Source organism: Cyanistes caeruleus, chromosome 4, assembly GCF_971803275.1.
Source record: "Cyanistes caeruleus chromosome 4, bCyaCae1.hap1.1, whole genome shotgun sequence".
In the NCBI taxonomy this organism is placed as follows: domain Eukaryota; kingdom Metazoa; phylum Chordata; class Aves; order Passeriformes; family Paridae; genus Cyanistes; species Cyanistes caeruleus.
Window position 1 is genome coordinate 41,251,651 of NC_141704.1, and position 22,756 is coordinate 41,274,406.

The following is a 22,756-nucleotide window of genomic DNA, read 5'->3' on the forward strand; positions in this document are numbered from 1 at the left end:
TCCATGGGTCTGCAGGGCCTGGTAGGAACCTGCTCCAGTGGGGGCTTTCCTCCTTTTTTGGATGCATCCTCTTGTTCTGGTCTGGGGTCCTCTGAAGACTGCAGGTGTACCTCTGCTGCATCACTGACCTCCATGGGCTTCAGGGTCACAGCTGCCTCACCATGGCCTTCACCATGGGCTGCAGAGGAATCTCTGCCCTGCTACCAGGAGCACCTCCTCCCCCTTCTTCTTCCCTGACCTTGGTGTCTGCAGGGTTGTTTCCTACATATCCTCACTCCTCTTTCCAGCAGCTGCTGTCCAGAAACTTTTATTCCTGTCTTAAACACGTTATCCCAGAGACACCACCAGTATCACTGATGTGCTTGGCCTTGACCAGAGTTGCTTCTCTCTTGGAGTCAGCTGGCATTTTCTCCGTCAGACACGGGGGAGGCTTCTCACAGAAGGCACCCCATATCCTGCTCTCCCTCCAACCCCAACCCTGCCACACAAACTCAATGCAGTCTGAAATATTATCTTCATTTTGGTTTCCTCCAGAGGAAAAAAACGTTCACACCTTGTAAAGATTAGTGGATGAGGTAAAATGCAGGACTATAGACAGGAAGAGAAGCTTATGCAAAAGCACAGAATTCCCTTTTCAAATAATTAATTCTTAATAGATTCAATATTTGAGCACTTTCAGAAAAAAGAAAAAAAAATATTTTGGATTGGTTTTCTTATCCCCAGAGCTTCCTTGTGCTTCATTTGCAAGATGCTTTGGAGAAACATCAGATGGAGAAAAACTGGTAAAAGGGATATTTAACATAAAATACATGCCCTTAACAAGCTAAAATGCTTTTTGAAACTAATGTATAAAACATTGCTTAACACTGTAATATCAATTCTGCCATCTTATCTCAATTACTTTTCTTTTCTCAAAGCAACTGAATCATTGTTTCTTAATTTACCCACAAAATGACAAATTTCCACCTAAATTTTAGAAGTGCAACCAGAAGTGCAACTTGGTCAAATGGAATCTCACTTCATTAGCTATCTTCGTAATAAAATTCTCTCCACTCAAAATTCTTGGCTCTGACTTGGAAAATTGCTAGCAGATTTATAACAAGGGGAAGTTCACTGGAAAAAAATCTCTGCTACTTAAAAAGCAGAGTATGTACTTTGTACTTAAGAGTCAATATCTCGTTTGTGTGTTAAGGCCTACTCCCACTGGAATCACAAGGAAATCCAGGCTTATATTAACACACACACATTTGATCAATATTCTTGAAAGAAATGTAACTATTGATAAAGAGAAGCAAGCCATGAGATGAGGCCAGTTCATCAGGTCAACAATGGGAATGAAAACAGCATCAAAGCTAGAAAGCCATTTCCATATTTTCAATGCCTTTTCATATTTTCAATAAAACCTCATGAGAGTGAAAACAATAGTGTCAATGGAAATATTTGAAGGTCTTTTTTAAACAAGTGCCAACTTGTTGACAATTATTGACAGTAGATGATTTTCCAGTTCACACTGGTATTTTTCTGCAATGCTGTTGAAGCTGAATTGCTTTGGACAAGCACTACATGAAATGTCGCAATGGTAATATGTCACAACGAGGAAAAGGTAAGCAGGGAAAATGGTGTCCTGAACTACTCCTCTTAAATATCAGCTTTATTGTCCCCATAAAATGTCAATTTACTATTATTCCTTTCCCCACCTTCCTAAAAAATTCAGTCTCAGTGGAGAAACTACAGTGCTGAAGCATATCAATAAAAATGTAACTAGAATGTTCCACTTTGATGGCCCAACACTCTCCTACATGGTATAGAAAACATTTCCAAGTAGTAGAGACAATATATGATGATGTATTTTTTAGTATGGCCTGTATGCATGGTGTTACTGTACACCTTATTTATACATACTTCTCAAAAAGGAAAACAGTCTCTACTTTTCCTTTTCCCAAGATTTTCATTCTTTTAAAGCATGCATCTTCATATTTTCTCAGATCTTTGCAAGAACATTTTAGAAAGTAGCAACACTTAGAAAGTAAGAAACAGAGAGGTAACTCATTACAGTGACAGAAATTACTCATGACATTACCAATTCACTGTTGTAGAATTCAAAAGAAGATCAGAACTCAATTTTCCACTGTTCACTACCTATTTTGTAACTTTCTATAGCCCTTGGTATCATAGTACTTCCATATCAAGCATTTTGATTTCATTTTGTTTTCCTTGCTGTATTGGATCCAGCTCTCCACTGAATCAAAACTAAAATTTGGACAATGAGGATGGAAATGAAAATTTTCTCTTCATTGTTCTTACTTTAAAAATGAATTTTAATATTTATCACAGATCTAATTGGTGCTAATATTTCTTCACAATAGAATAATTATCACACCAAGACTATTATGTTATCTAAAGAGTAGCAAAAACTGATGTCATGAAAATGTGATAAATCTTAGCTTTTTAATGAAGATGTGAGCCAGTATGGGCTTTGAAAGATCTGAAAATTTAATCCTTCAGGAAGAGGATAGTGGAAGATAAGATACTTCTTTCCAGTTTAGACAAAATTTTTCTTATGTTTACAGTGGGGTCCACTTGGAGAATTCTGTGGTCATTCTTAAATGTTTATTTGAACTGATAAAACTCTGGCATCATGTTATGGATGTAAAGCTGTGTTATTTCAACAATTATAGTCTACATTTAGGTGTTGCTGATACAGTAATAACTTTACCATTGTCTGTGCAATGTAGCAAAAAAAAAAGAATGAATACTTCATAGAAAATGTGATGATGAATCTAATGTCATGGTGATGAATTAGATATTTTCCTATTAAGAATTCAGAAATAAGAGGGGGAGGAGTGATTGGTGGGTAGGAGAGTTATATAAAGTTTTGTGAAACCAGTTATCTAAAATAATGGTCTGATATTCACTGGGGTTTTTTTGAATAATATTCAGGTTCAACTCAATTTTTTTCCTTTTTCTTGCCAAGAATAAGCAAATTTGAGGAGCTTTTACTTTGTTTCTAATTGTGCTCTGAAGAATGACTTCTGCAGCAACTTTGTGTAATATTTTAGAGTTTCCATAGGAACCAGGAGTGTAGATACAAAAATCTTTGGAGAAATTCAGAACAGGATAGGAGTTGAACAGAATTTTGACCCTGAGTGCTGGAAGAGGATCCAAAACCAAGAGAAGACAAAACCTATGCTAACCAAGAAGATCTTTAGTCACTAAACTATTAAAAAAATCTATAAAAAACAGCAATTTTGTGTTAGGTACTGACTGTTTTTTCAGCTTTTGAATCCCCATTAATTTTAGCTTCACTGTATTCAGGTTTCTGTATCAGTTACAGTGCTTAAAAAATAATGGGGAAACAAAATCATTGAAATAATTTATTGCCTATAACTGCAGGTTTTCATTATACCAATATCTAGAAGCCTCCAGCTTTATATATCAGTCATGTGCATGTGTATCGCTAATTTTAAAATAGGTGGGGCAGCTGGAATGTTTTGTTGCTACATTTTTTAAGAACTAGATACCTAATTAATGTAAAATTACAGTTGATTTTTTTTTCCTTATTGCTTTTAAGTAAAAGGAAAAAACATAAATAAAACAAGACACAAACCAGTGCCTGAAAAATCCTGTCCTGCAGCAATTACATAGGTGTATAGCAATATTCATCTGTTGCATCTACAGGCTGGTTTTTTGCCAAGTATTTTATTCTTGTATTCATTTGCTGTTTAAGAATGATGGCAGCAGATGGTCGAGAAGGTAACTTATTCACTGTTTAATTTGGTCTGTTTATTCTGTTGGTAATTAGTTCCATTCCTCAGGGCCCACTGTTCGCTCCTGTTCCCACCATCCTCTGAACCATTGGAGACTGTGCATTGCTCAGGAAGACATTCTGGATTTGGAGAGCTGGTGCTTCTGGTGACATTGAGAAATCTCTCAGCTGCCTGGCTAGTGAGTTTTCCTCACACAATTCAATCACCAGATTTTGAGTTACGACGTGATATTTCCTCCATCTCATCTTCCTTTTTTTCATCCAGTTTGGAGGTGATTGTTTTGCTTTTACTGACTTTGGAAGCATGTAGCAGTGTCTTGGGTAATATGAGTTCATGAGTATTCAGTTAGTACAAGGACTTTAATCTTTTCTCTTCCTATAGCTTTGTGGTTTCTCTTGTTCAACTAATATTTTTAGTTTAAAATACAGCGCTAATATTTTTTGAGATGAGTCGTAAATTGACAGATAGAGTTTTCTCTGACATCCATTTAAATTGCTGTCAAAACACTTAATAACTTCAGTGTTCTGAGACCTGAACAAGCATTCAGGATGTCTTTGAAGAATTTGAGTTAATACTTGAATTCCTGAGATCTTAATACTTGGAACTATCTTTTTAAAATTTGTTATACAGCTTTTCTGAAAGTTTTGAGTAGTGATTCATTATTGATAATTACTATTAAACTCATGTGAATTCTAGCCTGAAACCTAACATTTTCTTAAATGATTTTTTTTACTTCCTTTAATTGTTAAATAACTGACATAAAATACTTAATACTGAAAGAAAATAGTATAAATGGGATAGTTTTAATAAACTAAAGTAAGGCTTAATTTTATCAAGTGAATAGTATTTTATCGAATCATCTAAATGCCTAAATATGACCATATTGGTACAACTGGATATATTCAGCATAATATATTTTAAATGAAGTACTCTTGACAGATACTGTGTCTGTTAGAACATTTAATAAAAACTAAAATAGTTATGAAATAGGTCAACACTATTCTCAAAGCCACCACATCATGCTTTCTCTAAAATCCAGTGTTGTTAGGAATGAGGATTTCACTTGGAATTACTTTACGAAAATTCTGCATAATGAAGCTTCACAGAAGAGTTCTTGAAATATTTTTGATGCAGTAGTTTCCACTCTTGACATAAAGCCTCAAACTGAGATGCTTATGGAATGACATCATTCTAATAAATTTGTGGAAGATGTATTGTTTTGTAATAGGTTATCTTAAGGATTAACAGAAAACTTTTATTACTTTGAAGTAAATAAAAAAAAGTATACAAAAAATTTTGCTTATGAAGTCTTTATATTATCTGTAAGAAGAACTGTAAGTTTTCTTTTTATAATTAGCTTGTGTTTTATGGGGTAAGAAAATGCTGAAGAAAATAATGCTATTATGATTGTACATGGATAGACCAAGTGAACTCATAAAATTATATTTTTCCCTATTAATCCTTTTATTATAAATTTTGCGTTCTTCGATAGCAAACAATTTTATGGCATCGAATGACAGAAAACTAAAGCCAAATAACTTTAAACATGAGCCAAGGAATGAACATGAGAATAATTTTACTTAAAAAAAATTTAATATGGTTTGTGATAGGTTTTCCAATGTTATAAATATTTTACTTGAAATAGTGTGTTCTTCAAAAGGTATCCTCTAACTCAAAACATGAACTAATGAAAAAATCCTACAGCCTATATATCAGGCTAAATTCTCATTGTGTATGCATCTTTATTTGCATTGAATGGATTTTGTCTCCAGCAATTTGCCTGTAGGTTATCATCTCGTGTTAAGGGAATAACATTAGATGAATTTCTTTTCTTCCATATGTGATTCTTAAATCATGTACACTAGGAAATACAATGCCATGGCAAGTAATACTAGCATGATTGTCATATTATTGTTGCTACTGCTCCTGTACTACATTTAAGCACAAACCAAGATTGGGGTCCTGCTATCACAGAAAATTGATCAGCAGAAAATTATTGAGTGAGCTTCTTGAACAGTCTTAATTCACCCCAGACCCTTCTTTCAAACTACTGTGCTTACTTCCTTTGGTATATTCAGTTTTTCTCTGACTTGTGCTGTTAACACAGAGGGGAAAAGGCTAAATAGAAGAGATGGTCATGAGTGACTTTAAATGAAAAATAATTCTTTTCTGAAACAAGCTACTGAGAAATAAAACAGAGGACAAAATTATAATGTTGCAATAAAACCATCAATGTCAATAAGAAGTACATATGTTGGACTTAGCAACTGCAAAATGACATCAAAATATTAAATTTAGAAAGGAGGTGACAGGTGTCAGTCAATGTGCAAACCACTTTAGGTCTGCTTTTGTTGTTTTGTTTTAAGAATTACGAACTATGACAGCTTCAATATTTGCCTATGATCTCCAATAAGCAGTAAAACTGAGCTGGGCTGCTATTTAGAAAATGTTTACACTGCTGTATGTCTGCAGCTAACATCCTGCATGAGTCAAATATTCATTAGTGTTCAAGACTCAATAATTTACAACCAAATTTATGGCTGTCTCCTTTTTATATTCCCCTTGCATCAAAAGACATGAATTGTGACAAATGTAACAGAAATATTAAGAGGCAGTTTCTGAGGAGGGAATCACACCTACTTCTGCTCTTTTTTAATAAAACATATTATAAATCTCGGGTGTACCTGGAAGAAGCTATCAAGCCATATAAATTGGACACATACTGAAGTTTAACTCAATGAAACTTTCTTTATCATAATCAAGATTTTCTTTTGCCACTTATTTTTTTTCAAAACTTCTCATGCAGCTTCCAAAGAAGATAGAGATGAAATGGGATCTATGGTGCATGGTAGAAAAATATTAATAATTTTGATTTTCAAGAGTGTTCTTAGTATCAGATATCTGAATATTAGTTACACGTTTCAATAGTACTATTAAAGCCAAGGGAAGAGAGAATGAAAAAGACTTAGAAAAATGTCAGAATTATGAAGTATACAAATGATTACTTCTGGCAAGGATCTCGAGCTTGCACAAGTTATTTAAGGAGGGAATTATTACTATTCTCTTAATAGTCAAGGTTTGAAATTGTGTTAGGTTTTGTGGTTCCATTGCTTGAATGGTCCCATCCAAAGGGTACTGATGAGCAGCTCAAGGTCCAGGTGGAAATTAATGACAAGTGATGTTCCTCAAGGGCCAGCACTGGGACCAGTTCAATACTTCATCAATCACATCTAGCGGGATTGATTACACTTTTAGCAAGTTTGTACATGACACCAAGCTGAGTTGTGCAGTTGACACATCTGAGGAACAGGATGTCATCCAGATGAACCTGAACAAGCTCAAGAAGTGGGTCCATGGGAACCTCATGAGATTTAATGAGGCCAAGTATAATTTGCTGCACCTGGGTCAGAGCAACCCTCAGTATCACTGCAGGCTGGGGAATGAATGGGTTAAAACCAGCCCTGCAATGAAGGCCTTGGGGGTTCTGGTGGGGGAGAGGCTGGACATAACCCAGCAGTGTGAACTTGCAGCCCAAAAACCAGCTGTATCCTGGGTTGCATCGAAAACTGTGTAAGGCAGTGGGGCAAGGGAGGGGATTCCACCTCTCTTCTCCTCTCTTGTGGGGCCCCATTGCTGCATCCAGCTCTGGGGTCCCAGCACAGGAAGGACATGGACCTGTTGGAGTGAGTCCAGAGGAGGACACCAAAATGTTCAGAGGGATGGAACACCTCTCCTATGAGGAAAGGCTGGGAGAATCAGGATTGTCCAGAAGAGACTTTATAGTCTCTGTAGACTTTGTAGTGACCTAATTGTGGCTTTCCACATGAAGGGAGCTTACAAGGAACATGAACAGAGACTTTTGCAAGGGCGTATAGTAACAGGACAAGAGAAATAATGGTTTTAAATTGAAAAAGAGCAAATTCAGGCAAGATATATGGAAGAAATTTTTACAATGGTGATGGTAAGGCACTTGAACAGGTTACTCATAGAGGTGGTAGAAAACATCAGCATTAAGGTTGGATGTGGCTCTGAGTAGCCTGATGTTGCTGAAGACATCCCTATGCATTGCAGGGGGTTGGACTAGCTGACCTTTTGAAAGTCCATTTGAACTTAAACTCTTCTATGATACTACCATTCTATGAAAAATAAATGCACTCAAAGAAAGTATGAATTTGCCAAACATTCTGCATGTGTATGGCTTGCTTGTGAAGAATGGAATCACAAAAGCAAATATAAAGTTACATAATCAAGAAATTTTGGTCTCATTTATCTGAATCATTTTTGCTTTTTAACATGACTAGCAACCTCTGGACCTTGTTCAAGCAAGATTCTCAGTACACTATAAACATGGCTTTTAAATTAATGCATATACTGAGAGTGATGAATTTCCTTAAGTGATGCTATGTTTGTTTCTCATGTTAAACTTCAGTACATATCTGACAGCCTTTTCTAAGAAGTGCTGTAATATTACTTATAGTGAAACTTCAGTCTAGCAGAAAAGGCATAGACTGCTTATTACAGCAGCTACAAGTGGCTCAGGACATTACTGAGAAATATCTCCTATAAGCCAGGGGTCTCAATGACCATCTTAGCATTGAGTGAAACTATCTGATATGTGGTTTGAATTGAAGAATATTTGATATTATTTTCTTTTTGAGCTTTTAATGAATATGCTACAAGTTAAAATAAGGAGTTTTGCACATTCAGTGTAAGGAATAAAAATCTGTATTTGATCTGTGACAAGCAGAAAAGAGTGGACTTCTAGAACAGGTTTGTATACAGATGCAAAGCCACATGGACACGCTTGGAGTTCAACACAAGCACAGGGGTAGGCACAAACTGCAATCTGTCCAAAATGATGTGATAGAGACATATGTACCAATTTACACAGTGTTTGGGCTGCATCCAGAGCTCATTGTAAGAGCAAGGCTTTGTCTTCAGGCAAGGATATACTTTATTTTCTTCTTTTCAATACTTTAGCTTACATCCCAAAAATACTCATTAATGGACATGTTCTGTGACCTCTGGGAAATCAATGACTATATTTTGTTCTGATTCCCATAGCAGGCTAGTCACAGCTGTAAATCTGGGCTATAAACAGTGACACATAACAACAAACATGTCAATTTTCTACAATCAACTGATAATGCCTCTAAATTATAGATAATGGTGAGTAGCTTTAAGAATACTCCTAATACTACTTACATTTTTCTGCTATGCTTCATGTAGTACATTAGGTAAAGTAAGTTAAACTGGAAAAACTAAGGGGCTGAATGAAATACTGAATATTTGCCTCTTCACTTCTAAAAAAAGAAAGGTTATTAGAAAAAAATATGCCCCTCCAAGAAAGTATTTATTCAAGCATGAGCTTAGATTTTAAATAAACAATATTGTTTTTACTTTCTTCAGACTTGAATCGGTGAATGTTTTAAAGGTAAGGCTAATTGGAAAATTAATTAAACACTTTTTTTAATGAAGTTCTTTTTCTAATTACAACCTTATTTCTCCCATCCTATTTTTAGATAGATCTTTGTTGAAATTATATTATTCAGTTATATGTCAGATAGACTATGATATAGTCCAAATACAATGGAGAAAAAAATTGCTTCCTGGCTCCCAAAATGAAAATCTAATTGTAGTGCTGGGCTAAGATCTGATTTAGATGTTTAACAGAGTTTCTACAGCTTCCAAAAATTAAGTGTTGAACACAAAGGAGTATTAAAACCAAGAGAAATAGAAAAGTCTCATTGACATGAACAGCCATCCAGCTAGTGAAAGTTCTCTGTTTTTAACTGCAAATGAAGGAGATGGCTCAGAAAAAGTATCAGCACAGAGCGTGGTTAGTGATACTTCTTTTTGTGATCTGTGACCATTCTCAGTTCAGAGCTTCTGGTCATCTGCAGCTCTCTATGAATTACATAGTCCTCACTGAGTTTTTCTTCCATGAATTTATTCTGCCCCTCTTTGAAGATATTGGGACTTAATGTTCCTCTATCTTTTGCAAAGTTAGTCCACAGTAATCCTGCAGAACCATTTCCTGGAAGTAAACGCTTATTTTTTTCTTCAAAATAATAGAGATAATTTACTTTTTCTTGTAAATGTCCCTTTATTAGTGCTGAACGCTACTCCTGACTGGTCTGCACTTGGGCATCTAGCCGGAAACCATGAGTGTCACCATCCAGCCAATTTTTTATCCACCAAGGGGTTCACACACCAAAACCATTGTCTCTCCAGCTTAGAGGCAAGGATGTCATGTGAGACAATGTCAGATGCTTGGCACAAGTCCAGGTAAATGTCATTTGTTGCTCTTCCCTTATCTACCAATACTGTTACCCTGTCATAAAAGGTCACCAGTTTTGTCAGGTACAATTTCCTCTTAATGGGGCCATGTGGGCTGTCACCACCAAGTTCTTTATTCTCTATGTGACTTAGCCCATGTTCCAGGAGGAATTCTTTGTAAAAATAGGTGTTATATTTCTTTTTTTCCTGTCAGTAGGAACTTTACAAGGCTAACATGATTTCCCAAATATGATGTATAGTGGCTTAGCCACTTCATCTGTCAGTTGCCTCAGGACCTGAGGATGCGTCTCATCAGGTCACATGGACCCATGAAATGTTGGAGTTCAAGATCCTGGAGGCAGCAAGGGGCTAAAAATCTCCTGAAAGTTCTATGAAGGTCACAGACTACTAAAGCATTTGTTTGAATTTTATAAAGCATTCATAATATATAAGACAAAAAATAAATATACTTTCCTGAAACAGGTACTTGATCTTCTTTCCTTCTGATTTCCTATTGTCATGGGCACATACATTTTCAGAAATAAAATTAAAACAAAAAATAAACAAAACCAGAAAGTGTTGGATGAATGAATTGTGCAGACAAAGCAAGTGTCACTCCAAATGTGGGGAACTGGAATGTTTGGTTTAGCAGTCTCCTTTTTCATAGCCATCTCTGCATTTCTCTCCAGAAGGTAAGAGGGCTATTGATCACATTTGACCTAGACCATTTCCAGCGTGGATATTTACATATGAATGAGTCATCATAGAAAACTCTTATGGATACTAAAAACAGAAAGGTTTGCAGGGACTCATCACTTGACCAGTTTTAGATGTCTGACATTTTGGATGAAATGTTCATGTATAGTGGAAAGAATCTGTCTGAGCAACATTTTTAAATGAAGAAGTAAAAAAAGACAGGAAATGGAAGAGAACTAAACATGGAAACCCTTGCCATATGCTCATAACACCTGAGTGCAAGCTCTAGGACAGATTCAATGACAATAGTGAAAATTCAAAGGGAACTGAAATGCTTTCCAGCAACAAATGCAACAGACTTCCAACAACATTCAGGTGATTTCTGACAAGAAAATTAGATTACATGTAACTCAAGGAAGGCATGTATGAATATGTAAAGGTGCCTAAATTTAGGTACTGAAAACTTCGAAGACAAATAATAAGAAAGCTGGGTACTCTCAGGGTACTCAACAAAATACAGTGTTTTATTTAGGTACAACTTAAACTGCAATCTATCCTAACATGTCTACCTTTGAAAGATAGTGAATAGCATTAGAATTGCAAACCTATATTTTTTTAGCAATATAAGAACAAATAATAAACATATTATAGACAAATATCTAGAGTGTAATCATATAAGAAATAGTCAAAATGGATTTTAAAGTGCAAATCATATCCTTGCACACATGAAGGGATAGAAAAGATAGATACAGGATGTTCCATGTTTGTGCATAAATGTCATACTGAAGAAAAGAAGGACATCTTGGGCATAACCAGAAGATAAAATCAAAAATTTATATATTATAATGCTACAAGGAATACTAGGTCAGACTTTCTAAATATTTCCTACTGTCTACAATTTTTCCTTTTTGTGATAGAAGATAAACACAGGTGACATCAATTGTTCTCACACTCGGTGCAGACATTCTTGCATGACATCTATCTACTTAGGAAAGCTGTCAAAAGTGGGCACATCCATCCCATCCTTTCTTTCCTTTTTTAATCTCCTGAATTTAATTTCTGTAAATTCACAGAAATTGCTAATGGTGATGTGACACTTTCTCCAGATACTGCCTAACTAGTCTATAATGAACCCATCTAGTTCATTATTAGAAAACATGTTAGTTATCAAGGTTCTTAACCTGCACTTTGGTGCATGGATTTACATGCATTTTATGGATGTAATAAAAGTTTGACCAGCTTCAGTCACAAATCACTTATTTCAACCATTTCAATCAGCTTCAATCTTCTATTTTCCCATTTGTAAAGCTAGTTTTGTGTGGAAATTAAAAGATATCCTCAGTTCCACTAATTGCTGCTCTTTGTATTGCTATAGCTCTTTAATAAAATGTCTGGGAAGCAGAGCAAAAACAGGTTCTAAAAAAGTGCTGAAACTGTGAGTATTTGACAGTTCTATCTGGCTTTTGTTCATTTATAGTTCAAGACATTCACAGATATTCAAGACAATTAAAATGTAGTTCTTGGGAAAAAAATGGCATACAATTTTTTGGGACCATTTTAACAGATAGGTTATTTTTTATTAAACGGACAGTATCTCATACTCAATGGTAAAAACCAGTGTAGACAAAATTTTATTTAAAAAAAACAATGAAGATACAGATAATCTAGAAACAATTATGGGGACATTTTAAAACCTACATTTTTAAGAACTGGATGAGGAAAAAAATAAAATTCTGTTTCATTCAAGTCTGTAAAAAAGTACAAAACTGAAAGTTTCAGTGCACCACTGGGAATTCTTTTATATCGCTCTGGTATGCATTGTAAGAGATCTGTAAGGATGTAAGTGGCATAAGCACTGCAGGGAAGGAAATTCATAGAAATGTGCTAGGGCAAAAATCACCTATTTTAAAATAGTGCTAATTATTTTCCTGCTGTTTCTCCTTTGCTATCTTCAATATATGCTGTACCTCTCTATCCCAATTAAAGTTAATAACAGTTACATTACTTCATCTGGTGTTCCCATTTTGTATTTTACTTACACATAAGATGTTATATTTTACATGTGTAAATCTGTATTGATCACAAAAAAAATCCTAGCAAATGCTCTGAACAGACTTTAACTGCAAGACTGATTTATGGTTCTTGTAACAAAGTTTTGGCAAGCAGCACTCATTCATTTCAGTTTTGAATTTGAACCAAAGAAATCTCACCAGTACTCAGATTTTATCTGGTGCCAGACACTGGGATAACCATGCTGATCTCTGCAACCAATTTAATTTCTGAATATAAATCTAATGGAACCAAATAAATGGGAATTTTGAATGAATTGTGCTGTATTTTAATCATCACTTGCTATTTAAATAGTTAATGAAAAATCAGTTCCTCAAGGAGAAACAGTTTCATGCATGACTTCATCATACTTTCATTTTTTTCTCACATACCAGAAATAAGACCGCTCTGCAAATAGGCTGTTAATCACCTAAAACTAAATGTTAATCCTGTTAACCTACTTCCAGTGTTTAAATCTTGTTTGGTTAATGTCATAACAATAATAATAAAAAAAATTAAACCTTTTTGCACTCTCAAAAATGTTTTCTCAGAGGGCTATTCATTGCTCCCAGAAAATACTCTGTATTTTCAAAACAGAAGACCTCTTTCATCTGTGTGTTTCCAGTAAAGCTGAGCTTTCCCTAACCACCTTTCTTTTTTTTCCCTTTTAACTTGCAATAGGCTACCTTCCAAGAATCTGCTAACATGTGCTAACAAAAATCAAGATCTCTCCTGAAACTGAAGCACACAGAACAGTGCCTAAAATCAATTTGTATTGTAGTTTGAAATCATCTTTAACAACCCAGACAAATGCAAATGCATGCAATCAGTTTATATATGCAAGATTGTGTCAGTAGCATGCATTATGCTTTCAATAGAACTATCAGGGATGTGAACAGTTTTTGATGTTAAGTTTACAAAGTTGTTTAATAATTTCTATTCATGAGTATTCAAATAAAACAGACTATATACAAAACACAGGACTCAGATGATTCATTTTTTGTGAAATTAAAATTTGTTCTTTGGGTTATTAACAATCCCTCTCCCTGTGCATTATTAACAAATTTCAGCATTAAGATTTTTTTCTGATTTTTCCAAGTAACATGATTAGCCATAATTTATTTGAAAGCAAAATGGAGTCTTGCTCTGTCTCATAGTGGCATATGCCAGAGAAGGCAATAGTGCATTCTAGAAATAACTTCATTATTTCCATGAAGGCTTTGAATGCTCCAAACAGGCTCTATCAAACTCTGTGGAGTTTTTAATTTTATAAATATTTTACCATATTTTGTTTTACTTTGAAGTATAAGAAATTAGAATCTTTAATAATTGGCTAGAATATTATGAAGGGCAGCATTGAAAATTTTACAATCTATTGCCTCCAAGCTTTTTCAAAAGACTAGAGCATATGGTTAATTGTTAGATATTGATTAGACAGGCCAGAAATGTCAGCTGTTGTTGACATTTTTATTGTTATTACTATTAATGTTTACTTTCTTCTGTCTATAGAAGTCAGAATTGTATAAATGTTATATTAAGGAAAAGATACATATTTTTTAGTGTAGTGAATAGAAGATGCATCTATTCTTAGTCTGTTTTTTACTACAATCCTCAGCTAAATTCTATGCAGTTCAGATAAATTAAGCTTTGGGTTTTTTTGCTTTTAGCACCTTACACATTGTGCAAATATATTAATACAGATTAAATGGACTTTTGAGGCATGTTCACCAAGCCCACTAATTCAGATTCACCTCTCATCTTTCCCAAGCAGCACTGCTTTAATCTCTCTAACAATCCTGTTTCATGGACCAAGATGCATCATATGCCCATGATGGATTGCCTTCATAACTAAATTACAAACTTAGGTACTTAGAATAACACAATCATAGAATGGTTTGGGATGGAAGAGACCTTTAAAGATCACCCAGTTCAACCCTGTCATCCCTGTTACCCAGCCTGACACTGAACATTTCCAGTAATGGGGTGTTCCCATCTTCTCTGGACAACTTGTTTCAGTGCCTCATCAGCCTCATACTAAAGCATCTCCTCTTATATAAAACCTAAATTTGCACTCAGTTTAAAGCTGTTTGTCCTTTGCCCTGTTGCAACAGACCCTGGTAAAGAGTTTTTTTCCGTCTTACTTATATAAACCTCCTTTTGCATATTCAGTGGCCAGGTAAGTTGTCAGAAATTTCTCTTCTGCAGACTGAGCAACCGAGCTCTTCCAGTCTTCACAGAAGAGATGCTCAATCCTTCTGATCACTTATGTGTCAGTCTTCAGGTGCAACTCCAACAGGTCCATATTTTCTTGTACTGTAGCTGGACGCAGTCTCTCACAAGAGCAGAGAAGAAAAGAATCATCTCCCTTGACCTGCTGACCACACTTCCTTTTATGCAGCCTGGGGTATGAAAGCCTTTTTGGGCTGCAACTGTATATTGCTGGCTCACTTGCAACTTTTCTGGTTACTGGTGGATGAAAAAGTCCTTTCAAGTACTTCATTTAGCTTACGCAGTAACCACAAAGGTGGAAAATGAAATACAGCCTTAACAAAATGCTTTCCAATGTAAAATGAATTAAATGAGATGGGGAATTTGTGCTGATTTGGACATAGCACAGTATGGGGAAGATGCACAGGACATTTCAAAAAGGAAAAAAATATTTTGCATGAAAATCAGGCCATTTCACTACCTGATGCACCTTAGTGTCTGACAGTCTAGCCACACACTGGGAACTTTGGAAATCTGCCAGAATGTAAAGAAATGAACTGCAGATTTCCTTATCTTTTCTCTTTGTTTTGAAGAAGACCATAGCACTGAGTGTTAGCCAAGAATAGTCTTCCTATTTAGTGGATTCAAAAAGTGGTGATGTGGTACTGGAGAAAGACATCTGGCACAGCTTGTGGAAAGCCTATTTTGGAAGCTCAAAAAAGAAAAAAAAAAGGAGTTGTGTAATCCTTGGGAAAGCTAATCTTACTATGCGTACTTACTTTTTGTTTCTTAGCCAGCTTTCTTATTTCTGTTCTTATGCTTCTGACAATATGTTGTAAAACTGAAACATCCCACGGAAAATTTTGAAATTTTGCATGAGTCTCATTAAAAGTCTTTCCTTTCAAGGCTCCATAATCCACAGAAGTTGTTTTGAACTTTATTACAAAGAATTCTTCTTAATTATTTTTGATTAACACACTTCAGTAAGCTCTTGCAAGAAAAGTACCATCCAAAAATACTCACAGATTTTGGTTCTAATTGGAACCAGATTTTGATTATGTGTTTACACATGAAATGTTCTGAAAATTAAACACCTTCAACTGAGTGCATGGAGAAGAGGCTAGATACTGAGTGTTAGCATCCAAGGAGCAGTAGTTTCAGGATAGAAGCACATATGTCAAAATAGGAACCAAAATCTCTAGTTTCTTTACCCCTATGGTGAGCAGAGGAATGATAGCAGTATCATGTTTTGCTACTGCAGTAGTTGTAACAAAACAAGTAGCTGTTAACAAATCCCATTTTACTTAGGCTACCAAAGCTTCTTCAGACCTTAAGTTCTCAGAAGTATTTAATGAAAATTACCACTGTGGAAAAAGCTTCCAGTGTGTTAAAAGAATATTTTAATTTGAAATTATTCTGGACTCATTTTCATAATTATTTAAATAATTCTATTGCTTGTTTAGCTTCATCTCTTGGTTGTTTTTTTCTCTTTATTATTTTTCCCTTTTTTTCTTTCTTACTTATATGTTAATTTACAGTACAAAAAACATGGAAGAGGAGTTGAATTGCCAACAGAATTGACTCATTTCAAAGAGATAGCTCCACCTAGTGCCACAGTGAGACACCATTTTAAATCTATCTCTTTTTGTACAAAGTAGAACTAAACAATTTTCATGGCCAAAATAATTAATACTTATTGTCTCCTGCTGGAAAAAAATAAAAACTTGAACAAACAGGTGAGTATGGCATCTTAGATACTATACAAAAGCAATTTTAGTTATACATTCTCCTAGAAGGAGCTGAATTTGCATCATAACTTTTTTTGTCTGCATTTAATTCTGGGATTTTCTGACTCTTAATGCTCTTACTATGAGCAATTGTGTGGAATAATGTGCTGGAAGAAAACATTCATCATCAATTCTCTAAGCCATCATATTCTATTTTGCTTAGGAATGTTTGAGGACTTTGAATATATACAATGCCAGAAATTGTTCTTATATGTCCAAAAATGATTGTTCAGTAGTTCAGTAGTTATGTGCAAAAGAAAACATACTTAGGAAACTTGGGTTGTGGAAATCTAATGTATTTGAACAAAGCCAATCCAAATATTATTGTTTTCAAGTATTCAATGGTTTTAAAGTGCTTATCTATGAATTAAGTAAAGGTAAAACAAATTCTTTCCCTTACCTGTTCCTAAATTAACTAATGGTAGAACAGTTTGTTTCCTCACTCCAGATTTTACCAGGACATTCGATAGTTTGGCAAAAAAACTCTACCAATATAATTAATAATTTTCACTTGCATATAAAAACACTTACCTGAAAACCAAAACACATGAAGAGGAAAAAAGTGAAAAGTTGTATTACCTATATTTTATGAGCTACTAGACCCGAAAGCTGCAATAAAGTATGCAAGGAGAGTGCAACAAACTCCATATTATTTAGCATACTCTTTAATTGTCTGGGAAAAGAGATAAAGAACACTTTAATTAGGTCTGCAAACAATGTTAAAGAGAATGTGGAGCAGAACTGGGAACAGGAAACAGAAAAGAGAACTTGGAAATATTAGCAATATGGAAGCATAAAGTAAACAAATGAGATTCAAATTGTTGGGTAAATAGTTTGAATGTGGGACTATAATCTTAAAATAACTAACAAACAACATTACTGTCAGTCTTAGTGATGGCACCAATGGTAGATAAGTTTCAGACAGGTTTGAAAACGAGCAGAGAAATTTTATGTTAGGTCTCAGCCATAACATAAAGTACCAAGCCAAGAGGAAAGGACTTACTGTCTTCAACAAACCGGTGATGTTCTTGGAGGTCACACCTGCTTTTGAGTATGTAGGATTTGACCTTCCCCAGTGGGGGCAACATCAGATTTTCAGAGGCCTTCAAAGGCCAATGAATAAAACACATGAAAAAATAGCATATTGAAAACTAACATTTTTCTCCAACTACTTTATTAGATTGCAATCAGTAGGCTTTTCACAGCTTTGAAAGGGTGCCATAAATCAGAATTTTAATTTTTTTTCAACTCAGATTTTATTTGCAAATTATGTGTTCCAGAAATTATTTGTGTGATATTCTTTAAGAAGTTTGTGAGTAAGGCATTATATAGCCCAAATTATAAGTTTCCATGAAAGTTGGCCTAAAAATTTTAATGAAATATTTCCTAATGGTATTTTTTTCTAGTAAGAATAAATATCCAGAAAATCTTTTGAAATTAGAAAAAGACTACAAAATTTATCAGTGTTGATAGTTAGTTTCTTAATTGGACAAATCTTGGCAGCTGAATAGAATATTCAGTCCTGGGGCATTTCCTCAAATGCCTGCATATATGTGTCCATTGGTCTCAACAAAAGTCAGACTCTTAGTTGTTTTCAAAACTCATTCCACCAACCCACAGGTTTAGGTATTGAAATAACAAATGATTGTTACCAGATCATAACAGCATCCTTATTATGTTAACCTTTTTTAGAGATATTCCTTTCTTATTTAATGCATAAATGATAAAATTACATCCATGCCAAATAACATGGCATATTTTTTCCCAGTTATTAAAAATTTTCATAGAGTTTCAAAGCTAGTCAAGGATAAGAACAACTTGGAACTAACTTTTGTGGAAAGGCTATCAATTAGACATTTTTTAAATATTCATTATATTAATATTCATGCTCATATTCATATAAGAAGATTTTAAGTGCACATATTAATTTACATCTATACATCAACCCATCACTGTCTACAACTACCTAAAAGTTGGTCTTAACAAGATGGGTGTTAGTGTTTTCTCCCTCTAACAAATGACAGGACAAGAACAAATAGCCTGAAGTTGTGCCTGGGGAGATTTTATATTGCTTATTAGGTAAAAATCCTACACCAAAAGAGTTATTGAGCTGTGGAACACACTCTCCAGGGAAATGGTGGATGCACCACCCTTGGAGGTGTTTAAAAGGTGTTTAAGCATAGTGCTTAGGTACATTGTTTAGTGGTTAATTCGGCTAGGTTCATGGCTGGATTCAGTGCTCTTAGGGATTTTTTTCTGCCTAAATGCTTCTTATGTTTTCATTAGGTAGGCAAAGATATTTCTATACTTGAATGGTTTACATTTCAACAAAAGCTACAGGGGAAAATATAACAAATTTTGTCCACTTAGAGGAAGAAAATGAGTATTTTAAAACCTGCAGTGAAAGATATCTAAAAGAATGACTTTTCCTTTCCAAACAAAGACCAGACTGAAATCTGGGAATGTGTACTGGAAGCGTTCACCAGCCAGTCAGGGACTTTAAATCCTGTATTCTGGTTAGATCCTGTTAATTGCTGGTTTTGTAATGGTAGAATTTCAGCCAGAGTGAAAGTGTAGTGTTCATATCTAGAGAATTTATGATGAAACTTCTACCTTTCCTTAACGTATTTAGTGGTAACAACATTCCTGATAGATGTTCATACATACCTATATGCATTTCTGAATTTAATTTCCCTACTCTTAGGTACCAGGCAATGATACTAGGATATTTTTTCTTATATAGATTAATATATTTTCCATATTTTCCTCTGATGACCACATTATCCAGTGCAATCAGCTCAGGTCTCAACTATCTTTGATGAAATAAGTATATTTAAATATATTGACTGATCTATTCAGTCCCTTATCTCTCTACGGTTTGCCTTTCCCTTTTGTTTTTGTCATAGTTTTGATGCCACTTAACTTCAAATCACTGCAATACATATTAATGTTTCTTTCTTGTTTTTTGATGTTCCATTGAAAATGAAAGCATAGTTTTGCTTATAATTATGGTGGCAAAAATGAACTGAAAATAAACAAAGCATTGAAATAGCACTGGAGTCTGTATGTGTTATGTGAATGCAACTGGGTGTTAATGTATTTGGGGAAGGAAGTTTTCCTTTCCATCAGAGTCCTTAGGGATGGCTCTGAAAACATCTGTTTTTTCTTTCTCTTCTGGGAAAATTTACAAAACTTGTAATATAGTTATGAAGTCTCTAAGTAAAAATCTACTTCTCCTTCTTTAGGTCATGAGCTGGTCCAAAAGTTTCCTTAGGAATGTTCAGAAGAGCAGGTCTTCATTGGTCTACCTAAAAACTGCTTATGGATGTTGCTGTCTCAAAAAACCCTTACTTTTTGTGAACAGCTCTAAATCATTTCATTACAGAAGAGTGAGAAAAACCAGTTTCATATTTTTTTAATTACTTTTAGCAATAATTGTATTAAGAAGAAAAATTGTACTCAAATAGATTCATAGAATTCTGAAATGTTTTACATATTGCATTTGTTATAGTAAATGTCACTTTTAAAATCGGTCAATTCAAATTTGCAAGATTATAGAAATTCTGTACTGAACTAACTAACTTTAAAATACACTAAGATAAGTTTGAAAACCTGATTTTAAAAAAAAGCCTACAAATAGTATTTTTAAAACTGGATAGAATATTCAAGGATATCTATTTAAAGTACTTATACTTTTTACAGATTTCCAAAAGCTATTATCTTATTTTTCACTTTCAATTAAGTGTCTGAACAATATTTATAATGATACTTTAGGGAAAAAAAAAGTGAAAATATTTGTGATTTATAAAAGAGAATCTTACATTTACTGGCAAAACTTTATTGGACTAAATGCTAGGAAATGGAGAAAGAAATTACAACAAACAAACAAAACAAACAAATCAAAACTTCAAAGCAAAACTCTAAAAAGGTCGTTTTAGACCTGACACAATCAGTTATCAGTTGTTTTGTGTTGGGAAGTAGAGTAGAAGGAAAGTGTTGTCCTCAGTATTTATATCAGTTAAAACTAAAACTACGTGAAATATTTATCTGCAGACACAACTTTGGACATATGGACTTCAGTGCATTTCAAATTAATGGAGACATAAAATCAGGTTGTCAGTGCAGAGCACAAATAGAAAATGCAATAAAAACACATGGCATAAAACTGAAAGGGAAACTATAAATTATTTTATTACATAAGAGATCTGTAGTAGAGGAAGTATTCAGATCTGGAATAAAAATCTTCTTTGACAGGCTTTCAGTGTCTCAGCCTATAGATCATGCATTAAACATTGAGAAGTGTAAGTTTTCAGAAGACTATGAAAAAGAAGAAAGTTGCCTATCTGGAGTCCAAGTCAGGTCTAAGCCATTGCTCATGGATATGGAATGGCTCCCTGGTCACTGCCCAGCACTTCAAAGGCACAGGAATATCAAAGATGTTCTGAGACCTCCATTCTTTGAGTTTCAGAAGGACTGTGCTTTGAGGATGAGGATCTTGAGGAAACTGTACTGATTTTGCATTTTCCCTTCTGATTTTTCTAAGCTAGGCATTGTGGGGAAAAGATGCTGGTGTACAGTAGGTATTACGTGTACAGTAACCAAAATCATGTTTTAATTTCCCATTTTACGCAAGTAAAGAGATATATAGGGAAAATCTTCTCTTGCTTATGTAATCTTTCACAGCTCAACAGACAACAGACAACATGATCTGGAAAAAGTATATGTATTTTTGTGTTTGTGTAATATTTATCAACATGGATTTCCAATCTTGATTTCATAATTTGAAAAACAGATCTAAAGATGTATAAACTGATTTTGCAACTAGCTGATTTATTTTTTACAGCCATTGAACTCAATTTTTGTACTTAACAATTTGATATAATGGAGAAGAGGGAAGGGAGCAAGGGGAGGAAAGAGAAAAAGACAAAACTCTTGGAGAAATGCCACTTCAACTGCTTGATGAAATCTTGAACTGTATCTTTTTTTCATATAAAGACCCTGAATTTATTCTGAGACACTAACTATAGAAATAAAACAATCCTGACTTGTCCCAAGAGTGGTTGCACTTTAGTGACAAGAAATAACTTTGGACAAAAGTAGTAAAAATTCTCATGTCTGGAGATTTTAAAGTAAATTCTTCCTTTACCAAGTTTAATGAAGCATGCAGATTCCAATCCTTAGTCTGTATTTAAACTAAATGGCACATGGTTAACAGTAAAGGCCAAAGCCCTCTTTTACTGTGGTAGCTAGGGAGTTTGCTCAAGGAAACAAATATGCAGACTTACTCCATAAAAAATTAAAGTGAACAGGATATTGTTTCTTGGATACTGGGTGAATATTTTAAGTATAAACTTTTTCAAAAAAGTACTTGTATTACTTCTGTAACCAAAACTGTTCAATGAAACTTGGTCACATGGAAAGATTTTTTGAGACGAGTTTTTGAATGACAAGAATGAACAGAATATCCTCAGGCTATTTTCCTAACACTTCATTCTGAATCACAAGCTCCTCAACCAGGAACATCTAAGAGGGTATTAGAAAGCTTCAGAGGAGCTAAATAAATAAAATTATTTCTAGACATGATTACTTCGGAAAAATCAGAATTTGCTTTATTTTGAAGGAATAATGGTATCCATGCTGCAAAGCCCTGCAAAGCTGAGTAACCTACACAATTTCTTAGCCTGATCTAAATCCAAAAGAGATATTGCTACACTGTGCCATGGCAGCTGCTGCAGTTTCTGAGCACAGAGGAGTGAGGGATTCAGAGCAGAGCTAACAAGTGCTGCACATGGAGCCTGGCCTTCGGGCCCACCTTCTGCTGGTGGTTCCTTAGACACAGGACAAACTCACAGAGAGAAGTTTCATAAAGAAACTTTGGCAGCAGAGGCTGTGGTGCTGGCAATTACACTTCTCTACATCCTCCTTATCTTCTCTTATTTAAAGAGAAAATTCTCTCTGTTTTAAATTGTA

The 22,756-nt window shown here is 34.6% G+C and overlaps 1 long non-coding RNA gene across 3 annotated transcripts in view; it reads left to right on the plus strand.

The window, feature by feature from the left end:
- The window catches only part of LOC111933407 (uncharacterized), a 125,643-nt gene extending 111,883 nt beyond the window's left edge, over window positions 1-13,760 (plus strand). Inside the window, exons 5-7 of one of the 3 annotated variants that reach the window (XR_015286499.1) lie at window positions 3,816-4,038; window positions 9,881-10,055; window positions 13,473-13,760. This is a non-coding gene — a long non-coding RNA (uncharacterized LOC111933407). Of the gene's footprint in view, window positions 1-3,815; window positions 4,039-9,880 lie in introns of all 3 variants that reach the window. The other 2 variants (XR_015286498.1, XR_002866683.2) reach the window with 2 other exon arrangements.
- The last annotated feature ends 8,996 nt before the right edge of the window (window positions 13,761-22,756 follow it).